This window comes from Anguilla rostrata, chromosome 9 (genome assembly GCF_018555375.3).
Source record: "Anguilla rostrata isolate EN2019 chromosome 9, ASM1855537v3, whole genome shotgun sequence".
Classification (NCBI taxonomy): Eukaryota; Metazoa; Chordata; class Actinopteri; order Anguilliformes; family Anguillidae; genus Anguilla; species Anguilla rostrata.
The window spans coordinates 8,725,284-8,733,142 of record NC_057941.1 but is presented as its reverse complement, the minus strand read 5'-3'; positions in this window follow the sequence as shown (position 1 = coordinate 8,733,142).

Genomic DNA, 7,859 nt, shown 5'->3' with positions numbered 1-7,859 from the left:
GTTATTTCTTGCAGTTATGCACAGGAAGGAAACTGTACAGCTAATGTCTGTCCTAGCAAAGGCAATAAACAAGAATTTTGCATTGTTTCCATGTTGCTATGGAATAATGTGTGGGTAACATTCTATTGGCATCAACATGAATCATGGTGGTCCACCAGACACTTATAAGACCACCTTTTGTTGTGGGTAATGTCGTTTTGTATGTGAAAAAAAAAAGATTGTTTAGAACTAATTAAGTACATTACTTTCATGTTGATTTTATATGTTTTTTCAGGTGATCCTTTGCTCATACTGAGGTCAGAAATTATATCTTGCAGACTCAAACAGAACAAAACAAACCTCACCTATTTACAATTTTAGATTAAAATTTTTTATTTATCTAAGATGTATCATGGCTATAAGTTATTTACTATGGTGATTTAATGCACAGTGTATAGAAATCAGTGTACATTTTTGCTAACAGTCACTGTCACTAAAGACAGCCGCATTATAACAAAGCAATTTTTTATTTGTTCTCATGTTGCTATTGGAATAATTTGTGTGTGGCTGGATTAGATTCTTATTGGCTCAAAATAAATTTGTTGTGGCTCCAGCCAAGAGCTCGAGGAAGACACTGCCATTGTCTCAGTCTGTGGGAATGTAGCGTTCCCAATTAGAAAACAAAACTTCCGGATGTGTTTGCCAGAACATATAATGATACTTCTGATGTGTATGTTAGTTTTTTTGGTCAATTTCCAAATTTGGGAAGGCCCATTAACTGATTAGTTGTGCTTTTTCATGAAGGTTTGGCATAGGTGAGCACAGAACATTTCAGATATGTTCTTGACGGCAGTGAGAAAGTGTTAATTGAATTTGTACTAATACCAGAAAGAGGTTGTCCATCTCCTCGTTTTTAAGGCTCAAAATGTGCCCTGTCCTTGAGTGGGATAACACTGGGGTATATTGTAAGTGCACCTCAGCATTCACCAGACACCATCACCCTGTGTGGTGGATGGACACATGATATTTTGACGGTAATGATAGCTGAAGAATTACCATTTGGGCCTCAAGATGCAGGCTGTCCGTCGGCATCTGGCTGGGTAGACGGACAAGTCTGTGGGTTTGGCTCGAGGGGGGGTGAGATAGCACTGCTGCAGGTGGGCGCCACGCTACTGTCTGGGCGTCGACAGCTCAAGGCCTTCAGTCGTGGCATTCAGCTTCAGAGTGGTCCGCGGGCTCCCCACCGGCTGACGTTGGAGGGGGGAGGGCTCTGTCTGCGTCTGTCGAGGCCGTGCCACCTCACAGGAGGCCTGTTGAGTGAGGAGGCGCAAGCCCCACAAGACTCGACCGAGAAGCCCCGACACGCTGAAGGTCATAGCGCCATTTTAACGCCCACAACCAGCATCACGTAACCAGCGGCGAAGCTGTGATCATGGTGTCACAAAAAATGTGCATGTGACCCAGGCACAGATATTCTGTGACCAGCCTAATGTTTCACATTGCCACACACTAGTGTAAATAAGATCAAATGGGCTTTATGAAGAAAGCTGTATATTTGTCTTTTTTCTGCTGCCAAATACCATATCTTTGAGTCTGTTTCATTACATGGCATGATGCAGTTTGTGGTCAATGGTTGCACAATGCATAATCACAATACAAGTAAGTCATAGTAACCACAAAATATGTATATGTTTTTCTGTAACTCTATCCGGGCTAGGAGTATTTGATGTGTACCAAAAAAAACCACTAATATTGGTATTGTGAAAAGACTGAAAAACTAGCTCAATTCCAATAAAGGTTTAGGCTGATATTACAAAGTAGAACTGTTTTGCTAAATCAGAATAAGAAAGTTGGCCTTTTTCATATATTTTGAATCCCTTGATTTTTCACTGAGAGTAAATGTTGGCACTAGGAGGAATGGTTTTGGTGTTTTAAAATATGCATTGTGTGTGTGTGTGTTTTTTTTTATTCAGGAAAAAAAAACAAGCTTGTGATGGATTTCATATCTACAAATATACTGTACCTGACACTCGGCTAGATTTTGCAAGAACAAGCTGGAGGTAGTCATGACAAGGCTGGATTCATACTAGGAAAGGTAAGAATGAATGTTGAGTGAAGGTTTGATAGTGTTTCCATGAAGCATCAACATTATGTGCTGTTTTTGCCCTTTATTTCCAGAAATAATTATTTATACAGCCTGAAAAGCAAAGTAACGCACAGGCTTATCGATAGATTTTCAATTTGAATTGAAGGGATAAGGTAAGGAGTGTTGTTTTGACAAAAATAAACAATTAGCGCTTTTTAAATATATCAAGTTATGTCAAATTATGTCAAACCAGCTGAATATTTATCTTATTAATTAATTAATCCTAACTCAATTTCACTGGTACAGGCTAACTTTGTGCAGCTTTTAATGTAATGTAGATGGAGGTTCTATGTGTTTGTACTCATGCTTTCCTGTGAAGCAAGTGTGAAATAAAAGTAAAAGAGTAAAATGTATCAGTGCAAACAGAATGCCTTTGAAAAATATGCTCGTTGCTCATGGCAATGTTACTTCAGCTTTGGAATGGTCACGGCTCATGTTGTTAAATCATTCTTTTTAAAAAATAGGGCTAATTACTGTTGGAGTCATGTCTGTTTTGCATGAGCCCTTAAGTTCTTTTCTGTGCTGGCTGTTGGAAATAGCTTGTAATTGAGAGAGAAAGAGATTTAATGGGAAGCAGTGAAATTCTCTGAGGTTAATGCCAATGGAGATTGAAGACTGCCCATATAATGACAATCAGCTTTGTCTCTGGTGTTGTTTAGATGTTCACTGCGAATGAGAGAGACAAAGAATTTGACTGGAGTGGTGAATGCCATTGAGATGTACTGACCCGTACTGTAAACTCACTATGGCGGGGGCCACGCCTCCTGTGTCTTTGTAAGTAGCCCTAGCAATAGGTGCTGTTAAATGCTGTTGTTTTGTTGTTTAAAGCAGTTAAAATGGGCCCTGTGGCAGGTTGCCAGAGCAACATTTGATGAAAAGTATGCAACATCCCATCACAGGCAAGGGTTTGTGGAGAGTGCACTCAAGAAGAATTAGTTTTTTCAGGGAAAAATGTGTATGCTAATCAGCCTTTTGTTGATTTTTTCAGACAGCCATGGGTTTGATTGGCCATTTGCACATTCCGACTTTAAAATCCTAAATACATCAACATTCCAAGAATTTGAATTTGAAAGCAATTAACCATGTATAGAATTAAGGTTCATATTTATCTTTAGTACTATTTTTGATGTTTGTAAAAAAAAAAAAGCTCACCAACCAAAGTCTTTATAATGCCAATATCATGTCATAAGTGAACATAAAAAAACACTGTCTCACTTTTTGTCTGCAATGTATTTTACAGTAAAAAAAGTTTAATAATAATAGTTGAGAGGAAAACATTAAACCTGAGATGCATGCCAAATCTTGACTTGGATTTCCTCAGAAAAATGGAGAGAGTAAGTAGGAGAGATAAATGAATAAAGCGAGAAAAAGGGAGACAGGGGGAGGAAAGGGGAAGTTAGATACTCTGGGAAGAGTAAACAAATGGCAGTGCAGTCACAGCAGTTCTGGATGAGAGAGACACACACACACACACACACACAAAGCAGCCTGCACCACGGTCAGCAGCCTCACAGAGGAGAAAACACTGACAACTGCTGGCGCTGGGTCACTGTTTGAACATGCCACCACAAAGATGCTTGTTTGTGGGACCAACGGTGAAAGCAAATGTTTTAGCTTCACAATGTCAAGTTACATGGAATTACATTGCTAAGTTTGCCCCTTTGTGTTCGTATTTTGTTTACTGATTGATCTTAGGCCAGCTGGCCCCTATATATGTACCTCCTCCCCCACATCCTGCATGTAAGAAGTTGCATTGCGACTTATTGCTGCACTTACTGCTGATATATACAGTCTGATTCACTAATGCCAGCCAATGTAAGCAGCCCACTTACCACATCCCAGCCTATGGAACCTCAGCTAATGTCCAGAACCAGCAGTGATCATCTGATAAGGGGAACCACATTGCCTCTGATAGGCTTCATATAAGAGAAATAGAGGGATGCCCTGTACGATTATTTTATATTGTCTATTTATCATGAAACCTCAAGCATACCTCCATTTGGCTGAGCATTTCCAGTGGGCTAACATAACCCCTCCAATTAAAAAAAATCAGCAATGCCATATTGTTATAAGACTGCAATCAAACTGTCCTCATTCCAAAGACCATTTGGCCAAGATCTGAATTTCAACTGCACAGTTTCGGGCTGTGAATTGTTAATTTTCTTTTTCTTTTATAGCAGTGCTGCTCTTAATTGATTTAAATGCACTTGTACATGTGTTTCGAAAGTCATTCCTATAAGAGGGTCTGCTAAATGAATTCAATGTAATGTAATGTAAATCATATCCATTAACAGATGGGTGGATGGGGTGGGATTCTGCATTCTGGGATATGTAGTATCTGATGGCCTGCAGCAGGGTGTCTGAAGCCCTGGGTTCCCACCATGTGTTTTGGGGAAAATGGGGAGCAACACGAATAACCTCAGAGTGGAGTGACCGTCACCCTATTGGGACATCATGGAGCAGCCAAATGACGGTCCTCCTTTAAAGCAGAAGACAAAGCAACAGAGGGACTCTTGAGTTTGGCCCCACGGAGTCCGCTCCCACCGGTCTCATTGTGTGAGTAATCATCTATTAAATCCAAATCCAGCTGTAAACGGTAGCTGAATGGTCAGAATGGAATCTGAAGAAAATACGAGTTCCTAGAGTGAACCAGCTCGCACAGGTGGAATTGCAGGGAAACTACGTATCGCAGTTAGACCTCATCCTTCAGTGTCTGTCACACAGAGGATGGAACAGGTACATGCGTTAAACAAAAAATTGTTTCTAAGCAATTTTAGAATATGATTCATTGTTTGGAAATTTTATTAATTACAATTTCAGATATTTCATATACGACACACATTTGGTCAGGGATGCAATGCCATCAGTCACACCTGTGCTTAATTCTGGCAAATGTGTCACAGAACACACATATAATTCTGCTGACAAAGCCAAACTGGTGATTCTGAATAGCTAAGCCTTGATCATAATCCGGGCAGATTAGGTTTTCATGTGCTAACAGAAAGGCCATGTCATTTGTTGTTGAACTAATGACCAGCCAGTAGGGTTTAGACATCTTCCGTTTATATTGCCACCAAAAGCGCATCACAGTAAATCAATCTTATTCACGCCAAATCTTTAAACTGTTCCTCAATTTTCATAACATTGCATGTGCAAGAAAAATTAAGGAAGCTGAATCATGATGGAGAAATGATCTGCACATACAGTTATGTCAACTTTGTATCCCCAATCATGCCATTTTGAGTGGTAGCCAGTTTTTTCTCAGCTAATTGCTTCCATATTTTGCTAAACATATGAGGTAATGCCATTAGTTTAATCTAGACTGAGTGCAAATCACAAATCTGCAACTCACAAGTCATTATGTGTGATTAGGAGATTTTTTTCTGAAGTGATTATGTATCTGATTTTGGTTATTGTCTGATTAAAAGCAGAAAAGGAAATGGGTTTTTTTTGTCAGTTGGTCCAATACATTTATGTTTGTAGTCACTTGTAAACTCACATATATCACTTTCAATTGCTGCATTTTCACTGTTAGAACAGTTAAGTGACTTATGTTAAATTTTGTAATAAACCAGTATGAAAGCAAACATTTATTTTGGTCAGCATTGAACATATATTTTGTTGTACAATTTGCAATGCAATGCTTTTAGAATGAAGGTGCTATTGTATAAAAACAGTAATGCAAGTTCATGTTAAAGCATATGAAAGGTTTAAAAGTACAGTTTAAATGTTCCACCTTTTCACTTTTTTCATAAAAATTCAAGGATAACAACATTTCAGTTTATGATCCATTTTATCTTTCCTGTTTCCTGTCGCTGCAATTACACCCTCCACTATGTCTGAGCAGAATCCCAACCCTGGTACCTATGAGGTTCTGTCACTACTGTTGTGGCTGTCCCCTACCTTTACACAGGCCTTAAATAGATCATGTATTTTTAATGTTCCAAGCCTGATTTTCTATCAGCTTCACCATAGGCTGAAAAGGAATATGGCTGTCCTGCTGTGTTCAAGCGCAAGGGGCACTTTTTCACTGTCCCTCCCCCCCAAGTGGCCCCTTCTGCCAAAGGCATGAGAGATCAGAGGATATTCTGGGTGTGACACTGGGGCTCAACCCCGGACATGTGCCTGATCCACCTCATCAGCCACACTCAGCCTCCACAAACGGGACCACCCAGTTACTAAGCAGGAGGTCCTGCCCGAAATGAGAGGCTTTACCAAGGCTGTGTGGCGCGTGATCGAACAAGACTCGATCAATGGAGAGGAGAGAAATGGTGAACAATGATGAGTGCAGGGATAAGGATAATAAGGAGGATGGAGTACAAAAAAGATAAGGAAAATCGTGATGTGATGAAGATGATGATTAAAATGTTTATATTAGAGAAGGGTGAGAATGATGATGAAGTTGGGAAAGAATATGAAAACGATGAAGAAGATGACAAAGAGAAATGCAATGATGTTGATGATGCATTGTTCCTGCACTGCAGCTTCACGGTACTCCACTGCATTGTGGGCTGAGACGCATCATATTAAAGCAAGAGACGCTGAACAGGGACACAGTGCAGGCTACAGGACAGGGCTCTCCTGACATTGAAAGATGTAACTTAATGCCGCTTGACTGGCATCAGGGGCTGGGCAGAAAAGGTGTCCATAACATGGCATTAGCTCTAATTTTCTGGGATAAGACTGATGACGGATGCAGTGCCCCATCTTAATTTTCTTTCCGGACATTATGGGACATCTGTTCATCTTAGTTCGGTGGAAGCCATTACGGTACGCGCACATTGGGGAAGGAAACGGATGGGGGGAGGGTCTTCTCGGGACGGCGGTGGGGGAGGAGGCGGGAGAGTGGGGGGTCATGCTCAATTCCAGACTGAGGCATTTCTTCACTGCCCAAGATCCGGCCTGATTAAGTGAGCAACAGCGCGTCCACGCTGCAGCAAAGCCCCACGCTCCCCGAAGAGAGCATGGAACCATTCTGCAGTGACCTTTCATTACGCTTTTCCTCTGGCCTTCACAACTATTATCCCTTTCCCTCCTAATCATCCCAAAACTCTGGCTCCTGGGAATAGGTTCTGAGTATGCCCATAACTCCCTACCCCCCCTGCTCCTTGACAACATCTAGTCCACCCTCTTTTTTTTCCTCCAGCATTTCCTGCCCTTCTTGGATAGCAAGTTCTAATATTTACTTCTCTATCCAGCTAAGGGTGAGAGAGGACTGGTGCAGTCAGAAGTGAAATTGATGCTCTCATTAATTGTAAGGAAACAAACATTTGTCCTTTCAGAACTGTGTGACTTTGCAGAGAGAGAGAGAAAGAAAGAAATAGAGAGGGATTTGCAGATTGACAACAGTGCCCAGTGTGCTGGCTGTGTTTGGGTTATGAGCTGCTGCAGGTGATTGAGTGCTCTGGGCCTGAATGCCCTACAGGAAGCTGGGAAGGTGAAGGCAAAGTGGTCATTAGCCATCGCTGGGAAAGAATAGCTATGTGTCTGACTGTGAATGTGAAAGATGACAATGTACCACAAAGAACCACATGCAGCTGATATTTATTGAAGATATAAAGGTAATGTTCTATGTTTGTTTGTCTTGTTTTGGTCTGGACTGTGAGATTGTGCGTGAGTGTGTGTCAGGCTTCTATAATCTGGGAGAAAGTCTGCCTCGTTTAAACAATTGATATTTAGTCTTGCAATATTTAGGCTTACCCTTTCGTGGCTGCTAGTCAGTAAAATACAGGTT